General features: G+C 40.4%; 1 pseudogene; it reads left to right on the top strand.

The window, feature by feature from the left end:
• The first annotated feature begins 3,330 nt into the window (after positions 1 to 3,330).
• LOC125754373 (elongation factor 1-alpha 1-like) lies at positions 3,331 to 25,377 on the top strand (annotated as a pseudogene).
• Positions 25,378 to 25,528: the final 151 nt, after the last annotated feature.

The raw sequence follows: 25,528 nt of genomic DNA, 5'->3' as shown, positions 1-25,528 counted from the left end.
AGGAACTAGTGATCTAGGAAGTGCCTGAAGAATATATTCGGGAGGTTATTCACTCATCTCCTAGCACATCCTAGAGAGGTAGCCTCACAGAGAGACTCCCTCCAGGAACAAAGGAACTGGCTATGGCATTTCCCTCCCCCAGCATAAACACAGAGCCATCTGTGGGAATTAGCACAGCACCAATACTTGCTCCTTAACTTGCTTACATCAAGCCTTGGGCTCTGCACTCCAGAATAACTGCCCTTCCTCAGTCCCAGCATGGTAGCCAACCTTTCCCAGAAGACTGGCCCAAACTCCTGTTCACATCATGTCTTCCAATGTGGGAATTTTAGACCCTCTGTGTCCACAGGGGTGGTGACAAATACTTCACCAAAGACCAGAAGGCACCTAGTTTAAATGCACCATATTCAAGTCAGGGGCCAAATACTGCCTGCAACAAGCAAAGAGAACCTCTGTAGGCAACTGGCCTGAACGGTAAAACAGCAGAGCACACACAACACACATTGGAGACACTCCTAGCAGTGCCAGGCACTAGGCAACAGGGGACACTATAGAGAAGGATATCATAGGACCTCTTCTTTACAAGACCATTATCCCCGAGAATGGGAGGTGTAGCTGATTCCCCAACACATAGAAACAGGCACAAACACTTTAAAAAAATGAGAACATAAAGAAATTTATCCCAGTTGAAAGAAAAGACAAGGTCACAACTAGAGATCTGAAGTGAAATAGTTATAAATAACATACCTGAGAGAGAACTTAAAGTAATGATCATAAGGATACTCACTGGACTTGAGAAAAGAGTAGAAGACATGACTGACACCCTTCATGTCGAGATAAGGAAAACATAGCAGAGATAAAAGGATCAATAAATAAAATGAGAAACATTTTTTGATGGAATGAACAGTAGACTGGAAGAAGCAGAGCAATAAATTAATGACCTAGAAAACAGAGTAATGGGAAATTATCAACCTGAACAAAAGAGAGCAAAAAGAATTATGCAGCATGAGAATAGACCTAGGGAACTCAATGACTCCATCAAGCATAATACTCATATTATAGGAGTCCCAGAAGAATACAGAGAAAAGGGGACAGAGAATTTATTTAAAGAAATAATAGCTGAAAACTTCCCTAATCTGGGAAAGGAAACAGATATCCAAATTTGGGACTCACAGAGACCTCTCATCAAAATAAACAAAAAGCAGATCCACACAAAAACATATTGTAATTAAATTGGCAAAATACAGTGGTAAAGAAAATATTTTAAAAGCAACAAGACAAAAGAAGACAGTGATATAAAAAGGGAAAACCCATAAGGCTAGCAGAGGATTTTTCAGCAGAAACTTTTTAGGCCAGAAGGCAATGCCATGATATATTCAAGTGCTGATGGGGAAAACCTGCAGGCAAAAATATTCTATCCAAAAATATTCTATCTATCATTCAGAACAGTAGGAAACAAATAGTTTCTCAGATAAACATAAACTGAAGGAGTTCAGGATCGCTAAACCTGAAAGAAATATTAAAGGGGACTCCAAGTGGAAAGACCAAAAGTGACAGAATAAAGGTAGAAAACTCAAAAGCAGTAAAAATTAATGTTTCTGTAAAAAAAAAAAAATCAGTGAAGGAATTTACAAAATAAAAGGATGTAAAATATGACAAGTAGGTATTCTTAAAATGTGGTGAGGAGAGGAATAAAGAATGCGTTCAAACGTAAATGATCATCAACTGATGATATAGACTGTTGTATGCAGAAGAGGGTACATACAAACTTAATGGTAACCATATATCAAAAACCACTAATAAATATGCAAAGAATAAAAATAAAGAAATCCAAAGCTATCACTAAAGATATTAAGCAAACCATGAAAAGGGGAACGACAAGAAAGGATCACAGAATATCTTCAGAAACAACCACAAAACAAATAATAAAATGGCAATAAATACATATTTATGAATAATTATTTTGAATGTAAATGGACTAAATACTCCAATCAAAAGACAGGGTGATAGAAAGGATTAAAAAGAAATTCAAGACTCATCTATATGCTATTTAGAGCATATAGAGACTCATTTTAGACCTAAAGACACCTGCAAATTGCATCTATCATGTAAATGGATGTCAAAAGAAGGCTGGCAATACGTATATTGAACAAAATAAGACTTTAAAACAAAGACAGTAACAAGAGAGAAAGAAGAACACCATTTCATAATAAGGGTCACAATCCAACAAGAAGATATAACAATTGTGAATATTTATGCCCCTAGCATGGGAGCACCCAAATACCTAAAATAATAATAGCAAACATAAAGGAACTAGTTTGTAATAATACAATAATAGTAGGAGACTTTAGCACCCCACTTACATCAGTGGAAAGATCATCTAAACAGAAAATAAACAAGGAAACAATGGCTTTGAATGAAACACTGAACCAGATGGATACGTAACAGATATATTCAGAACATTCCACCCTAACACAGCATAATATACGTTCTTTTCAAGGGCACATGGGAAATTCTCCAGAATAGATCACATATTAAGTCACAAGTCAGGCCCCAACAAATAGAAAAAGACTGAAGTCATACCATGTACTTTTTATCTTTTCTTTTTTTTAAGATTATTTATTTATTTGAGAGAGTGCACAAGCAGTGGAAGTGGCAGAGGGAGAGGGAGAAGCACGCCTTCCACTGAGCAGGGAGCCCAATGCAGGGCTTAATCCCACGACCCTGGTATCATGACTTGAGCCAAAGGTGAATGTTTAAATTGAGTGAGCTACCCAGGCACCTCCCGTGTGCTTTTTCTGCACCCAATGCTGTGAAACTCGAAGTCATCCACAAGAAAAATTTGGAAGGATTACAATTACAATGGAGATTAAACCACATGCTACTAAACAATGATTGTCTCAGCCCAGAAATCAAAGAAGAAACTTTTTTAAATACATGGAAACAAATTAAAATGAAAACACAACCATCCAAAACCTTTGGGATATAGCCAAAGTGGTCCTAAGAGGGAAGCATATCGAAATACAGGCCTACCTCAAGAAGGAAAAGAAATCTCAAATAAACAACCTAACCTTACATCTAAAGAAGTTAGAAAAAGAACAACAAACAAAGCCTAATGCCAGCAGAAGGAAGGAAATAATAAAGATTAGAGCAGAAATGAATGATATGGAAACTAAAAAAAATAACAGAGCATATTAATGAAACCAGGAGCTGGTTTTTTGAAAAAAATAATAAATAACAAATAATAAAATTGGTAAAGCCCTCTTTGTTGCAATAGATTTGCTACCAGAACACAAGTGTCATGCAGGTCCCTGCTGAACCTAAACCAGGATGAGAAAGGAAAAGACTCATATCAACATCGCCATCATTGGACGTGTAGATTCAGGCAAATCTTGCTGCTGCTTATCTGATCTACAAATGTGGTGGGATCAACAAAAGAACTATTGAAAAATGTTGCAAGGAGCCTGCTGAGATGGTAAAGGGCTCCTTCAAGCATGCCTGCATCTTGGATAAACTGCAAGCTGAACATGAACGTGGTATTGACACTGATATCACCCTGTGGAAATTTGAGACCAGCAAGTATGTGACCATCATTGATGCTCCAGGACACAGAGACTTCATCAAAAACCTTACAGGCCCATCCCAGGCTCACTGTGCTGTCCTGGCTGTTGCTGTTGGTCTTGGTGAATTTGCAGCAGGCATTTCCAAGAATGGGCAGAGGTGAGAGTATGCCCTTCTGGCTTACACACTGGATGTGAAACGAGTTGTTGGTGTTACCACAATATATTCCTCTGGGCCACCCTACAGCCTGAAGAGATATGAGAAAACATTAAGGAAATCAGCACCTACTATAAGAAAACTGGCTACAACCTTGACACAGTAGCATTTGTGCCAATTTTTGGGTGGAACGGTAACAAAATGCTGGAGTCAAGTGCAAACATGCCTTGGTTCAAGGGGTAGAAAGTCACCTATAAATAAGGCAATGCCAGTAGAAGCACACTGCTTGAAGCTCTGGATTACATTACGCCACCAGCTCACCCACCTGACAGGCATTCCCGTTTGCTCCTCCAGGACATCTACAAAACTAGTTGTACTGTACTGTCCCTGTGGGCTGAGTGGAGACTGGTGTTCTTAAGTGAAGCATGATGGTTACCTTTGCTCCAGTGCTAACGACTGTTCAGGTGCCCCATGAGGCATTGAGTGAGGCTCTTTCTGGGGACAATGTGAGCTTCAATGTCAAGAATACATCTGCAAAGATGTTCATTGCAGCAATGTGGCTGGTGACAGCAAAAATAACCCACCGATTGAAGCAGCTGGATTCGTGGGTCAGGTAATTTTTCTGAACCATCCAGGCCAAATCAGTGCTGGATATGCACCCGGGGATTCTCACACAGCTCACGGTGCTTGCAAGTTTGCTGAGCTGAAGGAGAAGTTCGATCATCATTATGGAGAAAAACTGGAAGATGGCCCCAAGTTCTTGAAAGCTGGTGATGCTGCCATTGTTGATATGATTCCTGGCAAGTCTATGTGTGTTGAGAGCTTCTTTGACTAACCTCCTCTAAGCTATTTTGCTGTTCATGGCATGAGACAGCTTCTGTGTGTCATCAAAGCAGTGGACAAGACGGCAATTGGAGCTGGCAAAACCTCTAAGTCTGCCCAGAAAGCTCAGAAGGCTAATGGAATATTACCAATACCTGCCACCCCAGTCTTTTTTTTTTTTGAGATTTTATTTATTCACTTTACAGAGAGCCAGAGAGAGAGAGAGAGCACAAGCAGGGGGAGCAGGAGAGGGAGAGGGAGAAACAGGCTTCCCACTAAGCAGAAAGCCCAATGTGGGGCTCAGATCCAGGACCCTAGGACATGACTTGAGCTGAACTACCACCTTAGTCTTAATCAGTGGTGGAAGAACAATGTTAGGACTTTTTGTCTCAATTGACCATTTAGGTTTAATAGTAAAGGATTGGTTAATTATAAAATGCATCACAAAACATTCAGAAGGAAAGGAGAATCTTTTGTGAACCATTTTTATCCTGTGTGTGGCAGTTTAAGTTATTAATTTTTAAAGTCAGTACGTTTTAGTGGAAACAACTTGACCAAAAAAATCTGTGATAGAATTTTGGACCTATAAAATCAAAGCTTAATGAGAAACAAAATTGATAAACCTCTAAGCAGACTTATCAAAAAGAAGAGAAAGGACACAAACAAATAGAATCACAAATGATAGAGGAGAAATAACAACCAACACCAGAGAAGTACAGTTACAAGATGGTATAATGCAAAACTATATGCCAACAGATTGGACAACTTGGAAGAAATGGAGAAATGCCTAGAAACATATGAACTAACAAAACTGAAACAAAAAGAAATAGAAAACTTGAACAGACCAATAACCAGTAAAGAAATAGAATCAGCAATCAAAAAATTCCCCCAAAAAGAAGTCCAGGGCCAGAAGGCTTCAAAGGAGAATTCTACCAAACATTAAAAAAAAAGAGTTAATACCTATTCTTCTGAAACTATTTCTCCAAAAAAAGAAAAGGAAGGAAAACTTCCAAATTCATTGTATGAGACCATTGCCCTGATACTAAAACCAGATAAAGACTCCACTAAAAAAAGAGAACTATAGGCAAATATTTCTAATGAACTTGGAGGCACATTTTCTCAATAAAATACTAGCAAATCAAATCTGGCCATACATTAAAGAAATCATTCACAACAATCAAGAGGGATTTATTTAAAAGTCATCAACATGATACACTACATTAACAAAAGAAAGGATAAGAATATTATTTTTTCAGTAGATGTAGAAAAAAGAATTTGACTAATGCAACATTCACTCATGACAAAAAAAAAACCCTCAACAAAGCAGGGTTAGAGGGAATACACCTCAACATAATAAAGGCCATCTGCGAAAAATCCATGGCTAATATCCTCAGTAGGGTAAAAAGGAGAGCTTTTCCTCTACACCTAGGAACAAGACAGGAAGTCCATTTTCACCACTTTTATTCAACATAGTCTGGAAGTCCTAGCCACAGCAATCAGACAACAAAAAGAAATAAAAGGCATCCAAATTGGTAAGGAAGACATAAAACTTGCCCTATTTGCAGATGACATGATACTATACATAGAAAATCATAAAGACTCCACCAAAATACTTCTAAAACTGATACACAATTCAGTAAAGTCACAGGATACAAAATAAATGTACAGAAATCTGTTGCATTTCTCTACACCAATAATGCAGAAACAGAAACTAAAGAATCAATCTCATTTATAATTGCACACAAAAATAATAAGATACCTAAGAATGAAGCTAACCAAAGAGGTTAAGGACCTTTACTCTGAAAACTATAAAATGCTGATTAAAGAAATTAAAGATGACACAAAGAAATGGAAAGACATTTCATGCTCATGGATAAGAAAAACAAATATTTTAAAAATATCTATATTGCCCAAAGCAATTGAACATGCAGTGAAATCTCTATCAAGATATTATCAGCATTTTTCAGAGAGCTAGAACAATTTTAAAATCTGTATGGAACCACAAAGACCCTGAATAGCCAAAGCAATCTTGAAAAAGAAAAGCAAAGCTGGAGGCATCACAGTTCTGGACTTCAAGTTATATTACAAAGCTGTAGTGATCAAAGCAGTGTGGTGCTGGAACCAGAATAAACACTTATCAATAGGACTGAAAAGAAAATCCAGAAATAAACCCACAACTCTATGCTCAATTAATCTTCAACAAAGCAGGAAAGAATAGCTGATGGGAAAAAGTCTCTTCAACAGATGGTGTTGGGAAAACTGGAGAGCAACATGCAAAAGAATGAAAGTGGACCACTTTCTTACACTATACCTGAAAATAAATTCAAAATGGATTAAAGGGCAGGGGAGGGGCAAGATGGCAGAAGAGTAGAGGTCCTCAGCTCACCTGACCCTACAAATTTATGTAGATAATTTTCAAAATATCCTGAACACCTACAAATTTGACCTGAGATTTAAAGAGGTAACAGCAGAAATGCTACAAAGAGAAAAGTTTTCACTTCTAACAAGGTAGAAAGGTGGAAAAATAAAAATAAAAAAAGAATAAAGTGAGGGAGGGAAACCATGACTAGCAGGGCTAAAGTGAGTAGCCAAAGCCTCTGGGGCACAAAAGCCCAGCCCCAGAGAAGTAGAAACTTAAAAAATCCATGCCCTGATGGAAAAGTGCTTAGTAGAGAGATCATGCAGACTCGCAGGAGGGGCAGTGAACCTCCAGATTCCCAGGGTCACTATGAGAGGAGGGGCACCTGGGGGGAAGGCTCATCACAGACCCCAGGCCAATCTTGGTAAAGCCTTCAGGACATTTGGGAGAAGACATTCAGTTAGGTGGGCCGGCTCTGGAGCGGCCTTTCCACTAGAGGCTGGCAACAGATGGAGGTGGCTGAGCCCTGTTCCCTTCAGAAGAGGCAGTTCCTGGGGGTGGGGGTCCAGCAGTAGACGGCCCCAGATCCCAGGGTGCCCAAGCAGACAAAGCCAGAGATCCTGTGATCTCCCTGGGACAGGTGGAAGTAGAGTGGGCACAGGACAGCAAGAACTCTCCTGCCACTGGAGGCACCCCTAAGCTGTGCAGATCAGGGTACCTGCACCTGCCCCAGGAGCACCTAGGCCAGTGTGGACTGGCACCTGCAGGGAGTTACTCATGGGAGCTTGAGTCCAGAGCTGGATAGCTGGCCACTGCCATTTTTTTTTTTTTTTTTTTTTTTGCCTCTTTGTTTCACCTAGTGCCTGGGAGAGGTGGGGCCTCTAGAGGACAGAGGCCTCACAAGGTAAACAGCTCATTCAGAGCCCAGCACCCGGGAGGAGGCAGGCATCTCCCCCAGGCACTGACACCTGAGAATCAGCACAGCAGACCCTCCTCCAGAAGACCAGCTGTAAGAACATGGAAGAGCAAGTTTATTGAACAAGCAGTGCTGGAAAGCTCCAGGACTGAGGGAAAATAGTATATAGAACTAGGGGGACCCTTTTCCCCTCCTTTTTTCCATTATGACTTGTTTTTATATCAGACTCAAAATTCCCAATATTTTTTCTCTTTTCCCACCTTAACTAAATATTTTACCAATTCTTCATTTTTTTTCCTTTTTGGCTTTCATATTTCTATAATTACATCTTAGATATATTTTTCACCTCTAGATTCCCTTCAACATGTTCAATTTAATTTGGGGAGATAGCTGAGATATGGGTATTTGTTTTTTGTTTTTTCTGCCTTGTTTTGTTTTACAATGGTGGCAGTTAATACCTTCTAACATGTGACCAAAATACACCCAGAACCAAGGGAAATACTGTGTTGGTTCATCCTATGAGATTATATTCTCTCTTACTTCCCATTCTGCCCCCTCTTTTATCTAGTTTATGTATTTGTAGTTCATGTTGGGTCTTTATATAAGTATTACTGGTTTATATAAATTTGGGACTATCTTCTAACATACAGAACAAAATACACTCAGAACCAAGAGGATCACCCCCTAGAACTCCTTAGGCAGACTGCATCCTCTCTCCACTACCACTTCTGTACCACCACCATCCCCCATCTTTTCTTTTTAAAAAAATTTTTAAAAAAATTTTCTTCTTCCTAGTTTTTGGCTTTTTATTTTTACTACTTTGTTTTAAAATTTGTTTTCACATTGGTGGCCTTTTTGTTTTCTTTTTTCTTTTTTCTTTTTTTTTTAATTTTCTGGTCTCTGACCTCTTCAGAATCATCTAAGGTGTATTTTGCTTGGGTCACGGTTGATATTTTTTACTCCTCCCACTCATACAGCCACTCTGCTCTGAACAAAATAACTAGAAGGAAGAATTCACCACAAAATAAAGAACTAGAAATAATACTCTTTGCCACAGAGTTACAGAATTTGGATTTAAATATGATGTCAGAAATTCAATTCAGAAGTACAGTTATTTCGCTACTGGTGGCTCTGGAAAAAAGCATAAATAAAGGACTCTAGAGACTTAATTACTGCAGAATTGAGGTCCAGTCAGGCCAAAATTAAAAATAGATTAAATGAGATGCAATCCAAACTGGATGCTCTAACTGCTAGGATTAATGAGGAGGAAGAGAGTGAGTGACATAGAAGACAAGTTGATGATAAGAGGAAGGAAGCTGAGGAAAAAGGAGGAAAACAATTAAGAGCCCACGAGGAAAGGGTTAGGGCAATGAATATAGCTTGAAAAGGAAAAATATTCATCTTATTGGGATTCCAGAAGAGGCTGAGAGAGAGAGAGGACCACAAAGTGTATTTGAACAAATCATAGCTGAGAACTTCCCCTAATCTGGGGAAAGAAACAAACATTCAGATCCAGGAGATAGAGAGGACTCTCCTGCAAAAAAATCAATAAAAACCATTCAACACCTTGACATTTGATAGTGAAACTTGCAAATTTCAAAGATAAAGAGAAAATTTTTTTAAAGATTTTTTAAAATTTATTTATTCATGAGAAGCACAGAGAGGAGAGAGAGAGGCAGAGACAAGGCAGAGGGAGAAGCAGGCTCCAGATGGGGAGCCTGACATGGGACTTGATCCCAGAACTCCAGGATCATACCCTGGGCTGAAGACAGGGCTAAACTACTGAGCCACCTGGGCTGCCCAAAGAGAAAAATTTTGAAGCAATGAGAGACAGACAATTCCTAACTTATATGGGGAGAAATATCAGATTAACAGCAGACCTCTCCTCAGAGACCTGGCAGGCCAGAAAGGGATGGCAGGATCTATTCAGGGTCTTAAATGAAAAGAACATGCAGCCAAGAATACTATACACAGCAAGGCTCTCATTCAGAATAGAAGGAGAGATAAAGAGCTTCCAGGATAGGCAGAAACTGAAAGAATGTGACCACCAAACCAGCTCTGCAAGAAATATTAAGGGGGACCCTGTAAAAGAAAGAGGGAGCCCAAAGAAACAATCCACAAAAACAGGGACTGAATAGGTATTATGATGACACTAAATTCATAACTTTCAATAGTAACTCTGAAGGTAAATGGGCTAAATTATCCCATCAAAGGCACAGGGTATCAGACTGGATAAAAAAACAAGACCCATCTACACGCTGTCTACAGGAGACTCATTTAGACCTAAGGACACCTCCAGCCTGAAAATAAAAGGTTGGAGAACCATTTACCAATCAAATGATCCTCAAAAGAAAGGAGTGATAGCAAGCCTCATATCAGATAAATTAGAGTTTATCCCAAAGACTGTAGTAAGAGATAAAGAGGGACATTACATCATACTTAAAGGGTCTATCCAACAAGAGGACCTAACAATTATGAATATTTATGCCTCTAATGTGGGAGCTGCCAAGTGTATCAATCAATTAATAACCAAAGTAAAGAGATACTTAGATAATAATACACTACTACTGGAAGGCTTCAACACGGCACTTTCTGCAAATGACAGATATTCTAAGCACAACGTCACCAAAGAAACAAGAGCCTTGAATGATACACTGGACCAGATGGATTTCACAGATATTTGCAGAACTTTCTGTCCTAATGCAACTGAATACATGTTCTTCTCAAGTGCACATGGAACTTTCTCCAGAATAGACCACATACTGCATCACTAATCAGGTCTCAACCAATACCAAAAGATTGGGATTGTCCCCTGTATATTTTCAGACCACAATGCTTTGAAACTAGAACTCAAATCACAAGAAGAAATTTAGAAGAAAGTCAAACACGTGGAGGTTAAAGAGCATCCTGCCTAAAGAAGAAGGGTCAACCAGGAAATCAGAGAATTAAAAATATTCATGGAAACTAATGAAAATGAAGATACAACCATTCAAAATCTTTCTGATACAGCAAAAGCAGTCCTAAGAGGGAGATATGTTGGAATACAATCCTTCTTAAAAATTGGAAAAAAAAACTCAAATACACAAGCTCACCTCCCACCTAAAGAAATTGGAGAAAGAACCACAAGTAAAGCCTACACCAATCAGAAGAAGAGTTCATAAAGATTCAAGCAGAACTCAATGAAATAGAGACCAGAAGAACTGTAGAACAGTTGAACAAAACAAGGAGCTCATTCTGTGAAAAAATTAATAAAATAGATAAACCCCTAGCCACCCTTATTAGAATGTGTTCTATGTGAATCATCTAGGAAAAAACCTCATAGAAACTCAAGATAATGAAAAAAAAAATCCAAGCTTACCACTCAAAAAAGTCAAACTATGAAAGAGGAGACCAAAGGAAAGAGAAACAGGTTAACTAGGGCATAACTAAAAGACAATTAACTAAGTCATATCTACCAATAATTACATTAATTGTAAATGAACTAAATTCTCCAATCAAAAAACTTAGGGTAGCTAAATGGATAATCACCTATGTGTTGCCTACAAAAGACTCATTTCAAGTGTTAGGACACACACAGACTAAAAGTGGAGGGATGAAGAAAGACATTCGATGCAAATGGAAACAATAAAAAAGCTGGGGTAGTTATGTCAACCAAAATAGACTTTAAAAAAAAAGCTACCATAAGAGACAACAATGGATATTATTTTGATAAAGAGATCAATCCAGTGAGAAAATATCACATGTATAAATATTTATGCACCCAACACAGAAGTGTGTGTGTGTGTGTGTGTGTGTGTATATATATATATATATATATATATATATACATTAACAGACCTAAATGGAAAAATTGGCACCAATACAATAACAGCAGGGGACTTAAATTCACCACTCACATTGACGGATCATTCCAGAGAGATAATAAATCAGGAAACACTGGCTTTATTTATTTATTTTTTGTTTTGTTTTTGTTTTTTTTTTGAAACACTGGCTTTAAAAAACACATTAGATCAGGTGGGCTTAATGGAAATATACAGAGCATTCCACCCCAAATCAGTAAAATACACATCCTCCTCAAGGGCACATGAAACATTTTCCAGGATAATCACATATTAAGCCACAAAACACGCCTTAACAAATTTAAGAAGATTGAAATTATATGAAGCATCTTCTTCTACCAAGAGTCTATAAAACTGTAATAAATTACAAGAAAAAAATAGACAATTTATAAATATATGGAGACCAAACAGTATGCTACTGAATAACTAAAGGGTCAGAGGAATCAAAAGCGAAAGAAAAAATACCTTAAGTCAAACAAAAAAGGAAACACAGCATACCAAAACTTTTTTTAAAAAAGATTCTTATTTATTATTAGAGAGAGAGAGAGAGCATGAGCAGGATGAGGCGCAGAAGGAGAAGCAGGCTCCATGTTGAGGAGGGAGCCTGATGTGGAGCTCCATCTCAGGACTCTGGGGTTATGACCTGAAACAAAGGCAGACATTTAACCAACTGGGCCACCCAGGTGCCCCAGCACACCAAAACTTAAGGGTTACAGCAAAAGGAGTTTTAAGAGCAAAATTCAAAGCAATAAAAGCCTATCTCGACAAACAGCAAAATTCAAATTTTAACTTTACACCTCAAGGAACTAGACAAAAGAACAAATGAAGCCCAAGGTTAGTAGAAGGAAGGAAATAACAAAGATCAGAGTAGAAATAAAAGAAATAAAGACTAAACAGACAATAGAAAAGATCAATGAAACCAAGAGCCGATTCTTTGAAAAGATCAACAAAATCAACAAACGTTTAGTTAGTCTCACAAAGAAGAAAGGTGACAGGATTCAAAATCAGAAGTCAAAAGGGAGATGATGGTCCAATGAATACCACAGAAATACAAAGGATCATAAGAAACTACTATGAACAATTATATGCTAATAGATTGGATAACCTAGAAGAAATGGACACGCTCCTGGACACATAGGCTTCCAAGACTGAATCATGAACATATTAATTGGTAATTTGGCCTTGAGATGCCAGGGAAATGGCTCTGTTGAGTAGTTGGTCTCTGAATAACAAAGTCAAGTGGGAGGTCGTACTAGACTTAGACAAGCCAATGTCCACACCTCAATGGGCACCAGCACACACACAGTAAGGTGGTCTATGCAAGGTGCCTCCCACACCACTCAGAAATGTGTGTCCACCAGTGTGAGGTGGCACAGGGTTTGGGACTCTTTCTTTTTTTAAAGATTTTATTTATTTATTCATGGGAGACAGAGAGAGAGAGAGAGAGAGGCAGAGACACAGGCAGAGGGAGAAGCAGGCTCCATGCAGGAAGCCCCATGTGGGACTCGATCCAGGGTCTCCAGGATCACACCCCGGGCTGAAGGTGGCACTAAATCACTGAGCCACCGGGGCTGCCCCAAGGGCTCGGGACTCTTGTTTAATGTTCCCTGGTCGGGATCCCTGGGCGGCGCAGTGGTTTAGCGCCTGCCTTTGGCCCAGGGCGCGATCCTGGAGACCTGGGATCGAATCCCACGTTGGGTTCCCGGTGCATAGAGCCTGCTTCTCCCTCTGCCTGTGTCTCTGCCTCTCTCCGTCTCTCTCTGACTATCATAAATAAATAAAAATTAAAAAAAAAAATAATGTTCCCTGGTCAAATCTGGGTAGCCAGGGAGGAGAATGAGAGGTGTTATGAAAGAACACAGGCTTGTGTGGCTCTGAATCCCAGGAGGATTCATCACCATGTAACCCTGAGCAATTCATTTCACTTCTCTGAAACTTAATTTCTCCTTTGAAAGAGAGAACAAATATAGAGAAGGTATCTACTGATAGGTTCCTTTGAAAATTAAGTGAAATAGTAATGGAAGATGCCTAGTGAACTTGTTGCATATACTTAGTGCTCGATAATGCTATGTATTCTCAGCAATATTATATTTTTATTCTTAACATCAAAGTCAATGTGTTTTGAGAAGGACAGGGTCCCAAAAGAGATATAGAATCTAAACAGACTGATTACTAGTAAGAGATTGAATCAGAACTTTTAAAACTCCCTACAGGCAAAAATCTAGGACTAAATAGACATCATTAGTGAATTTTACCAAACTTTCAGAGGAGAATTAATACCAATCCTTCCCGGGATCCCTGGTGGCGCAGCGGTTTGGCGCCTGCCTTTGGCCTAGGGCACGATCCTGGAGACCCAGGATCGATTCCCACGTCGGGCTCCTGGTGCATGGAGCCTGCTTCTCTCTGCCTGTGTCTCTGCCTCTCTTTCTCTCCCTGTGACTATCATAAATAAATAAAAATTAAAAAAAAATACCAATCCTTCTCAAAATCTTCCAAAGAATAGAAGAGGAGGACATACTTAAAACTCATTTTATAAGACCAACATCACCCTGATACCAAAACCAGGCAAGGATACTAGAAGAAAAGAAAATTACAGGCCAATATCCTTGACGAACATAGATGCAAAACTCCCCCCCCTCCAAAAAAAAAAATTAACAAACTGAATTAAACAACACGTTAAAAGGCTCATACGCCCGGATCAACTGGGCTTTATTTCAGAGATGAGAGCACGGTTCAACTTCTGCAAATCAATCAATGTTAACACGTTAAGAAAATAAAGAATAAAATCGTATGGTTGTCTCAATAGAGGCAGAAAAAAGCATTTAATAAAATTCAACATGTATGATAAAAGTGCTCAATGAAATGAAAAGAGGGAATGTACCTCCTATAAATAAAGACCATGTATGACAAGTCCAGAGTTAACATCATACTCAATGTTATTCCTAGAATTAGGAATAAGAGTAGGATGCCCACTTTAGCCACTTTTGTTCAACAGAGTATTGGAAGTCCTAGCCAGAGAAATTTGGCCAGAAAATTAAATAAAATGCATCTACATCAGAAATAAGTAAAACTGTTAGAGGGTTACCTTTTCCCACTTGCATCAGCCAGCACCACAAGCCAAGTGTTTGCAGAACGCCTGATCCACACCTGTGGATGTGGAACCCCATACAAGACGCTTCATGAGTGAAGTTTTGGGTCATCCCATCAGATAAGCCCACATGATCTGCTTAGGTGACCTGTCAGCATGAGGGAGCACATGGTGGAGTCGGGGGAGAACAAGCATCAGTCGTGCACCCACGTCAACCTTCATGATGGTAAAGGGGAAGACAGTTCATCCTAATCACCTCCCTGTGGGAGTTTCCCATCTGGAGAAGGCCCCACAGGAACCACGGAGGCCCTGCTCCCGACTGCGTGGGGCAGTGGACCCACAGAGGACGGTGGTGGCTCTAAGCACCAGAGACCTTCACCCAAAGAGGAGTAATTGAAGGAGGGCCCAGCATCTGCCCTCTAAAGCATATCCATGTTTGTGCCATGGCCACGCCTCTCCTTGGCTATTCCTGGCTAATGACTGAGGGCAGGAGGGATCCAGAGCCAGCCCTGGAAGGAACAGGCTTCTCTGACTTTTTTGCTTAAAGACTTACTCTTTGGCAGACTGTCGGAATAGCAGTCTTCGCTGCTTCCTCCCATGCCACCCTGCCTTGCCTTCCTCCATCACTCCAGCACAGGTTTGCCTCAAAGTCTGACGGTTTCCCGGTCTCCCTCCATTCCCCGGCAATTCTCTCTCACGTAGGGATTTATAAGATTCTTGTACATTTAACCCGAGCTTGGTGTACCTTGAATGGCTGTGGCCACATCAGTTTACCTCTCTGTACTTCTGTTTCTCATACTCAAATTTATAGATCTGGAACTTGAGAATCCAAAGTACTGTTGAGATACTGTTTTATTCATGTGATCTGAGTTTTAATTCACCCAAATTCCTCGCGCAGTGGAGAATGGAATGTTCATGGGTGAGTTTTTCAGGTTAAAGTAATTGGGATATGAGATGTATGAATCAGAAGATCGGTCTCCTTCCCAATATCTCCTCCGGCAGGTGACCTGCATCACTTACTTCCATTCCACTACACACCTCTCCTGTGATCGCTTATGAACCCAATGATCTCCAGGTTTTGTTTCCTTTTCTCCCTGAGCTCCTGCCCCTATGGTTGCTCTATCCAGTGTGTTGGGGTAGAAAGAGCACTGTAGAGGGAGGCTTGTACTCATGTGTTTGAGCATCTCTGGCATTTTCTCCTCCAGTCTTAGAGACAAAGTGAGGAAATGAACCTTGAGTTTTACCGTATCCCCCCAAAGATGCTAAGTTTTATTTTTTTATTATTATTTTTTTTAGATGCTAAGTTTTAAATTAGTATATTGGCTAACGATGTCTATTTATTTAGCGAATGCTTAGAATTTTATATTTATTATAGAGTCTTTCAAATAACCTGGTATTCATATCATTATCTCCACTTAAAGGTGAAGGAGCTCAGAAAGTGTAAGTTGTCCGAGGTCCGTATGGGAAGTGTGCAGCAAAATTAAATTCAAATGTAGATTTTTGGATTTCCCTGAGTCAAGGCATGTTTCCAGTGCTCACCATATTAATATTAGAGAATTGAAAATCAGATAAGGCATCCCCGAACACTCGATGCTGGAATCATTTCATTTCTTTGAGGCTTCTGGAGCACAGATGGGCTCCCTGGCTTGGCATTTATTACAATAAATTGCAACTGCCTGAACACTTACGTTCTTACTTATTTTCTTTCTTAGGCTGACTGAGGGCTCTTGGAAAGCAGGACCTGGGGCTCACACATTGTATTCCTGGAGCACAGCATGATACTTAGCATGTAGAAGCTGTGTAACAAATAGTAAGTTTAGTAATTTAATTCAGTAAATTAATGTATGATAGTAAAAATGAGTTTATACTACAAAAAGGTAATCTTGATTAAATTATTGAAGATGTTTGTACCCCAATTGCATTTCTTCATTTGCTTTAACTAAGGAATCCATCTCTGAGTTCCCTTCTATCCGTAAAGACATGTAATACTAAATAATTCGTACATGTTATGGAAGTTTAAAATTATGCAGTTGTGTGCACAATCAGGAAAAAAATGATTAAGAAATTAATCTTTTCTTGATTCAGTAGTTTGAGGTAATAATGTTACTAAATATAATGCTTTGATTACAAATGTCAGTGACTGAAAAATAGACATTCTGTAGAAATTCACATATGCTATTTACAGACAGGCACAAAAAATTCTAATAACGTCTAAGAAGCATTATTTACACAAAGGATTACAGCTAGCTATAAAAAGTTAAATGTAGTCCCTTCTAATGAACATTCCAGTTGTTCTAATAAATGTGAACGGTAGTGTGATATAAACACAGACATGGGGGACCCCTGGATGGCTCAGCAGTTTAGCACCTGCCTTCGACCCAGGGCGTGACCCCGGGGTCCCGGGATCGAGTCCCGCCTGGGGATCCCTGCATGGAGCCTGCTTCTCCCTCTGCCTGTGTCTTTGCCTCCCTCTCTCTATCTCTCTTTCTCTCTGTAATGAATGAATAAATAAAATATTAAAAAAAAACACAGACGTGAATCACCATGGTTTTAGAGAATATGGCTCTCTAAATTAATAGCATACTTTTGACAGCAACCTAAAGAATAGATTTGCTTTTCTCAATCTAAATGTGGAAGAATTTTGAGTGGAATTTTTTGGGGGAAATCCAGAGAAGCAGATCACATAAATTAACCTGATGTTTCATGGGTTTATGTATATCATTTAAGCCTGTAACGAAACAGGCTGGAGTTTAGCTCTGGGATGTACAGGTGGGAAACACTTAGTGGGAACTGTGTTCTGTGTCACACATAAGCATCCTGAGGGAAAAGACTAGAAACTCACCAAGAATATAGAGGCCTTTAGATTTTTACCTACAAGTAAAGTCAGACAATCTCTAACTGGGGACTCCCTTGTTACTAACGGGTAAATGCTGGAGTTGGGGTGAAGATAGGGCTACCTAAGAGTAGTTTTATGAACTTTTAAGACAGTCTCTGTGTACTTAGGGGGGTGGTAATTTTATGCCTTTTCTCTGCTCCATTGTCTTTCTTCACTTTCTTCTCCAATCCACAGAGTCCTTTTCATTTCCCTCTGTTCTCCTTCCTTCCGGATTTTGCCCATTTAGAAATTGTTAATCAGTGCCCAGTTCAAGGACCATTTTCTCCATAAAATCTTTGTTCTTTCCCATCGACTAGGCTTAATGTATTACTCTTTCATAGTAGTTCTCTTATCCTGCTGTTATGATTATCTGTGAATTGTCTTATGGGTTCTACAAGACCAGAAATGACCAGGTAATTAGAGTTTAGTCTTCTGCACTTCCCCTCTGCACTAGTCCAGTGCCTGACACATGTATATTTTTATTGAATAAATAAATGAGAGAACAAATAGATTGTTGAATAAACATGCAGTCTTGAAGATATAAGTCCCAAGGCTGTCTCTTTTTTTTCTAAATAATTATGCAGATAGGGTAACCGGAGGCTAACCCCATACATTGGGTCCTCTAGGACGCTTATTCAAAGGAAACTTGAAAATCCAGTCACTGTAACAGGAATTTGCCTCTATGGTCTTTGGATAGGAGGGTTTATTATGAGAGATTTTACAGGACCACGGCTGAGTAAACCACCTAATGTAAATGGTGAGTAAACAGGAACAAGGAAAACGAATGTGACAACCGTGGGTCTGTTTATTTCCTTTATTTATGTTCTGTCTTCTATCTCTAGATTAATTTCTATATCAGAAGCCCAGAGGCAGTTGTTGTGCTGGTCTTAATTAAGTGTGAGTATGTGTGTGTGTGTGCATGTGTGCACACTCCCTGATGTTGAACCGAACAGCAAAAATATTTAATCACGTAAACAATTAACAAGATTTTCCGTGGTTTTAAATACATCAACAGTCCCCGACACCCCATATTTCAATGTGTCCCTTGGGTTTGTAGATGCTAGTTATAGATCTTCAAGTGGGAGGGTCCAGCTCACTAAGCTCAGGCTGATTTATTCTCTCCTCAGTCTTTACTCGGTTGTTCATGGAGAAGCTCAGATGAACACGACAAAGCAGCTCAGTGCTCTATACTGAGGGTAACAGTCTCAGAATCTACCTCAAACACAAAAGTCTAGTTTTGTGCCATGTGAGCCTTTTCCACTGTGAAGTTCACGCTTCCCATTCAACTTCTCACTGGAGATATCTGGTCAGGGGAAGATTAAGGAAAACCTGGTTTAGCTCAATTCCTCAGCAACTTCAAGGCAACCAGTTTCATTGCCTGGTAAACCCAGCAGCCACACTTTATATGGAACGGCGCCTGAACTCTTTTCTGGGAGACCTATCTTGCCCGATTTTGCATTAATTTCTTATATTCTTGGGTCTTGTTAGATCTCAGTTTTCTTTTTTTTCTTTTTTTTTTAATTTATTTTTTATTGGTATTCAATTTACCAACATACAGAATAACCCCCAGTGCCCATCACCCATTCACTCCCACCCCCGCCCACCTCCCCTTCTACCACCCCTAGTTCGTTTCCCAGAGTTAGCAGTCTTTACGTTCTGTCTCCCTTTCTGATATTCCCCACACATTTCTTCTCCCTTCCCTTATACTCCCTTTCACTATTATTTATATTCCCCAAATGAATGAGAACATATAATGTTTGTCCTTCTCCGACTGACTTACTTCACTCAGCATAATCCCCTCCAGTTCCATCCACGTTGAAGCAAATGGTGGGTATTTGTCATTTCTAATAGCTGAGTAATATTCCATTGTATACATAAACCACATCTTTTTTTTTAATCTATTCATCTTTTGATGGACACCGAGGCTCCTTCCACAGCTTGGCTATTGTGGCCATTGCTGCTATAAACATCGGGGTGCAGGTGTCCCGGCGTTTCACTGCATCTGTATCTTTGGGGTAAATCCCCAGCAGTGCAATTGCTGGGTCGTAGGGCAGATCTATTTTTAACTCTTTGAGGAACCTCCACACAGTTTTCCAGAGTGGCTGCACCAGTTCACATTCCCACCAGCAGTGTAAGAGGGTTCCCTTTTCTCCGCATCCTCTCCAACATTTGTGGTTTCCTGCCTTGTTAATTTTCCCCATTCTCACTGGTGTGAGGTGGGATCTCATTGTGGTTCTGATTTGTATTTCCCTGATGGCAAGTGACGCAGAGCATTTTTTCCATGTGCATGTTGGCCATGTCTATGTCTTCCTCTGTGAGATTTCTCTTCATGTCTTTTGCCCATTTCATGATTGGATTGTTTGTTTCTTTGGTGTTGAGTTTAATAAGTTCTTTATAGATCTTGGAAACTAGCCCTTTATCTGATACGTCTTTTGCAAATATCTTCTCCCATTCTGTAGGTTGTCTTTGAGTTTTGTTGACTGTATCCTTTGCTGTGCAAAAGCTTCTCAGTTTTCTAATTACTTACCTCATAGGATTATTTTAAGAACTGAAAGCTCCAAGCAGACCTCCAAAACTTGACTTGTCCCCTTGTGAAATGTCTCTGTGATCGTACACCTCCCAAATGGCCTCCGGGTGAAACATTCACTGAGGTTCACTATCACTGAAGATTTACACTGGAGAGAAAAGTACCACAAATACCCTTAAAATGTGTCCATAAAAGTTTGAAATTGGTGTTTCTTGGATTTATGCTGCTAAGTAGAAGGAGAGAACTGAAGACATCTCTGGATAGTTTTTACTTCACTAACAGGAATTTAGTGAAGAATTAGTTCCACCAATTCTCCACTTATTAAAAATATGCGTGTTGAGATGCTCAGAGAAAACACTCTGTGCTAAGGGGAAATATTACTAAGAATAAGAAAACACATTTCAGTTGGAAAATATCCCCTTGAGTCAGTACTGCAAGTGGAAAGTGTTTCTCCACTGAGTGGAGAATATTTATTATAAAATGTGAAGGCTCATGAAAAATCTGTCATGTAGATGCAGGAAAATAATCTCAAGCAAACATAAACTTGCAAGTGAAATATTTTTATAGGACAAGTTGTGAGTCTGATATAGCATCACTTTGCCTAATGGTTAGCTACATCAAAAGAAAAAAATCATAAATATAGTGTGATTTCATATGTTTTAGCTGAAGTACATTTTTCATGTCAAGCCCATATGGGTTCTCAGAAGAGAATGGGTGAAGTTGAGGTTTTAAGAGAGAGAAAAAAGTCTAAATTGACTAAAACATAAAATAGTGGAAGAAAGTAACATTTTTTTTTAGCATGGTTCTTGAAAATAGCAGTCCACAGAAAGTGCCTTGAGCTGACAATTGTACAAATGGAAGCGAGAAGTTAAGGGTTAGACAAGATGAACAGGACTTGGAAAGGAGACCAAAGGTCGCAGTGGGTTGGGTGAGGGTTTGCCCTCAAGAGGAATATGTGTTGAGGGAAACGAATTCACAGCTACTCTGTCTCAGTTGTTATGTGGACAAAGCTTGGAAAGCATTTCCTTCAAGAGGGTCTTGGAAAGCCCACAGTATTTGGGTCATTTCATGGGGGAACCCCCCAAAAATGAGTAAGACCAGGGACACTGCCTATCACCCTTAGATAAAACTCTGCCCATAAGGCCAGGATTCATATTCGGTGCCCACAAATCCATATGCACAGCTCTCATGGTCTCTAGATCAAATAAATCCCCTCACCTGTCCCACACCTGACCTATCTTTCAAAGTATATAGATGCCATTGTGATTCATAAAGTACAAACTCCTTAGTAATCATTACGAAGCCATAGTAAATTGTACTCATGTAGTTAAACAAGCAACATCTTCTGAAAGTTACAGATAATCACAAAAGGAGGTGTCGTTGAAATTTCTGAGTTTCGAAGCAATGTATTAAATCCATAATGGTTAGAAATATGTGCTCTAGAGCATAGTATTACAGAGATGAGTTTCTTCCTCAGAACAGGAAAAGTGCTTAGAGAACTCTGGCTGAGCTCTGTTTAGTATTGAAACAACTAGTTGATAACCGGCCCCACAGATTGCTAAGAGCTTTCTTTTTTGCACTGCGGATTTCGAAGCACTTAGTGGAGAGAAAATTATACTGGAAGGCAAGAGAATGTTTTGTTGTTGTTTGTTTTTATTAAAAGTGTAGACGGTGATAGCAGCAAGAAACCAGCTGTGAGATGGAAGAGACACATGGACCGGATCCGGATTAAAGCAGAAAATATAGGAACACTCCCGACAGTAGACGCGAGTGGTAACCTCTCTCACCTGTCCCTCCATCCTTTGCTAGGCAGAATGATGATCCGCGAAGACGTTCACATCCTGATCCCTGGAAACGGTGAATGTTACTTTACATAGCAAGAGGAGCTTTGCAGGTGAAATTAAGGACCCTGAAATGGGGAGATTATTCTGGGTTATCCACGGGGCCCAATGTGATCACACAGATCCTTAGCAGCAGAGGATCTTTATCAGCTGTGGTCAGAGACAGCGATGTGCCAACAAAAGAAAGGTAAGAGAGGTGTGCTATTGCTGACTTTGAAGAAAGGAGCCACAAAGCCAAGGGATGTCAGCAGTCTCCAGGACCTACAAAAGGCAGGGGAATGGATTTTCCCATAGATCCTCCAGAAAAGAATTAAGGCCTGCTAACAATGTGATTTGAGTGCTTTGACGCCCATCTGAACTTCTGACCTCCTAGGCTGTATGATAATAAATTTACATCTTAGTTTTTGGTAATTTATTATGGAAACAATAAGAAATAAATAAAAGTCCTCATCACCAGTTGGAACGTGTTGGGGAAACTGTGTCTTAAGGGGAGTATTAGACAGGGTCCTTGAGGCCCAAGATTCCTGGAATACTTTTTGTCTCTGTGTAGCACTCAAACTGCTAACTATCACCCAGAAACACTTGAGCAAACGTGTGCCAGGGAATCCAACCTTACAGAGTCTTTGCAGAGTGAATTTAGAAGACTTGGGTGGTGGGGCTTTGGAATTACCAGTATTAACAGAAAGCCCATTTCATAGGTGTCCTTCTTGAGGCCCTGTATGAAGTCTGCACAAGCAGGGGAACTTCAAAATGGGCAACTCCGTTATTTCTTTAGGAATTGAACCAATTGCTAAGGGAAGATTTTTTAAGAGAAAAAGCATATTATTTGCAAAAAAACAAAAAAAAATACTCTAGAATAAACCTGGAAAATAAGGTTGAACTATACTATTTTCAGGTTACTAAATTTAATTGGATATATTTATTTTTAAGACCCCAAATCAACTCATTTCCAGGAATGCTCTTGTTTGACTCCCTGTACATACATTTAAAGATGGAACAAAATGTCCTTGTTTTGTCTTAGGATGTACATGTTCTTTTGGTCTGCATATTTATTATATGATAAAGGCGCAAATTGTAGCTCATTTGCTCAAAGCATCAGAAACTAGGGTTACTCATAGGACAGAGATGCACACAAACATGCACTTTGATATTGAACAACTGGTTCTTCAGTGAGAATTTTCAGAGTTGACATTGCTGTGTGTGCTTTGTAGCCACTGGCCTGGGAACACAAAGGCCAGGGAACTCCTTAGACCACATAAGTTTACGAAGTTGATTCTACACTATGTGACATAACAAACCATAAGTATCAGAGAGAAAAATGATTTAATGTTTATTTAGCAGATCATCTACTAAACTTCTTGTAAACCGATGAGAAAAACAACCCTAAGTCACAAAGTTATCAAGCAACAGGGTTGCAAATACACATCAAATCTCTGCCCTGAGACAAGGGCTCCTTCTGCTTCCCGTGTCTCTCGATGAGTGAGACGTGATTTCTGCCTCAAGACATTCCTGCAGTCTAGGACAGGAATCAAAGCAAAAAAAAAAAAAAAAAATTGAAAAGGAGAGCAACTCACCACATGGGTCCTGAGAGCTAAGGTCAATTGGATCTAAGGAATCTGGAAAAGCAGCGCTGAGGATTTCAAAGACCTAGAACATACTCAAAAAGAGGAAAGACTATATTATTTATAGGACAAGTGGTGTTGGAGGGGGCCTGAGGCTAGTGCATACCTTCTATTTAATAACTCCTTCCATTTGCATAATAATTTTATATTCATAATTTGATGTGTAGGGAAGGAGCATTGGACTGACTGTAAGCGTGGAAAAGGAGCGAAAGTAAAAGAAACCATCAACGTTGAATGATTCAGTAAAACTCAAGGATCTGCCCCTGACTAGATATGAGCAAGAGAGAGAGAGAGAGAGAACAATAAAACTTAACAATTGACCTAAGATGCACTAACAGCAGCCTTTCCTGTTTTAAACCCTCTTCCGCCATTGCTTTCATCTCTCTCTGACCCAGGGCACTGATTTTTCAACCACAAACTGCCCCTCCGAAAAGTCACAGGCAGATGGATGCTCCAGAGCCTCGGATCTCCTGGCGCCCTGTTGCAGAGACACAGCCACCTGTGCACACATTGAAAAGGTGACCATTGAAAAAAAAAAAAAAACAGGTTATCAAAAGCAGCTACACATGTGAAGATCTATTTAACATCACTAAATTATTAGGGAAACGCAAATCAAACCCACAGTGAGATTTCACTTCATATCCGTTAGGATGACCACTAGTCAAAAATCAATCAATCAATGAATGTCATGTGGAGAAATTGGAACCCTGTGCCCTGCTGATGGGAGCGTAAGCGGGGCAGCTGCCGTGGAAAACGGTATGGCAGCTCCTCAAAAGATTACACAGAATTATTATATGATCCGGAATCCACCGCTGGGTAGACGCTCAGAGACCTGGAGGCAGGGACTCCAGCAGCGACTTGCACAATGATGTTTGTGGCAGCGCTGCTTGCAGCATCAGGGAGGCCTGGACCCGGAAGACTGTGTTCAAGGAAGTGAGCCAGACACAAAAGGACAAATGCTCTAGGATTCCACTTATGTGAGGTCCCTAGAGTAGTTCAATTCACGGAGCCAGAGAGTAGAGGGGGGCTGCCCGGGACTGGGGGGGTGCCGGGGGGAGTCAGGGCTTAATGGGTACGGTTTCAGTTTTGCCAGATGAAGACTGTTCTGGGGAAGGAAGGCTGTGGGGGTCGCACATCAGTGTGAATGTGCTTAATGCCGCCGAGCTGGGGTGTTAAGGTTAAAAATGGTTAAAATAGTATGTTTTATATTGTGTGTGTTGTACGACAGGACGAAAGCCTGGGCCGCGTGCCTACCTCGGGCGCACCCACTACTGCAGACGCAGCTACTGGGCAACAACTAGGGAGGTTGCCACGTGTCCCCAGCACAGTCCAGCGGCCACTAAATGGATCTCAAAGCCAGTACTGCTCTGGCCTCTACTGCGGGAACGACACCCTCTGCAGCTCTCTGACCCTCAGTTTCCTTATCTGTAAGAGCCTGTGTTGGGACGAAATGATCTGGCAGCTCACGGTTGGCGGGACCCAGGGAATCTACCAAGAATCCCTGCCCCTGGACCAGCAGAGCGGGGTAACCCCATTCTGTGCTGCACCTGCCCTCTCCTGTATGACCCCCACGGGACCTCCTGTTGTTTAGGGCGCCCCTCACCCTACTTTGGTGTTAGGCGCACCCTTACCAGAAACCAGCGCGCCTCGGAATGCGGGACCTCTGACCTTCAAGCAGCCAAGGAATGAAGACCCCTCTTTTGCCCCCCGAAACCTGCGGGCCAGCTCTGACCAGAATGATAGGCCAGTTCAAATGGTCACTGCAGGGTGAATCGTGATTCAACTGGCCACCTGCGTGTGGACCGACGTGACCGGGCAACTCTGCGTGTTACAGTCCCCTTGGCCCCGGGCCCCTGCAGCACTGCTGTGCTTCTCGGTCCCGGGGGCCAAGCCCTGCTCCGCTGCATGGAGCACACGTGGGC

Source organism: Canis lupus, chromosome 35 (assembly GCF_003254725.2).
Source record: "Canis lupus dingo isolate Sandy chromosome 35, ASM325472v2, whole genome shotgun sequence".
Classification (NCBI taxonomy): Eukaryota; Metazoa; Chordata; class Mammalia; order Carnivora; family Canidae; genus Canis; species Canis lupus.
The sequence above is the reverse complement of the archived record's forward strand: the minus strand, read 5'-3'. Positions and strand labels throughout refer to the sequence as shown.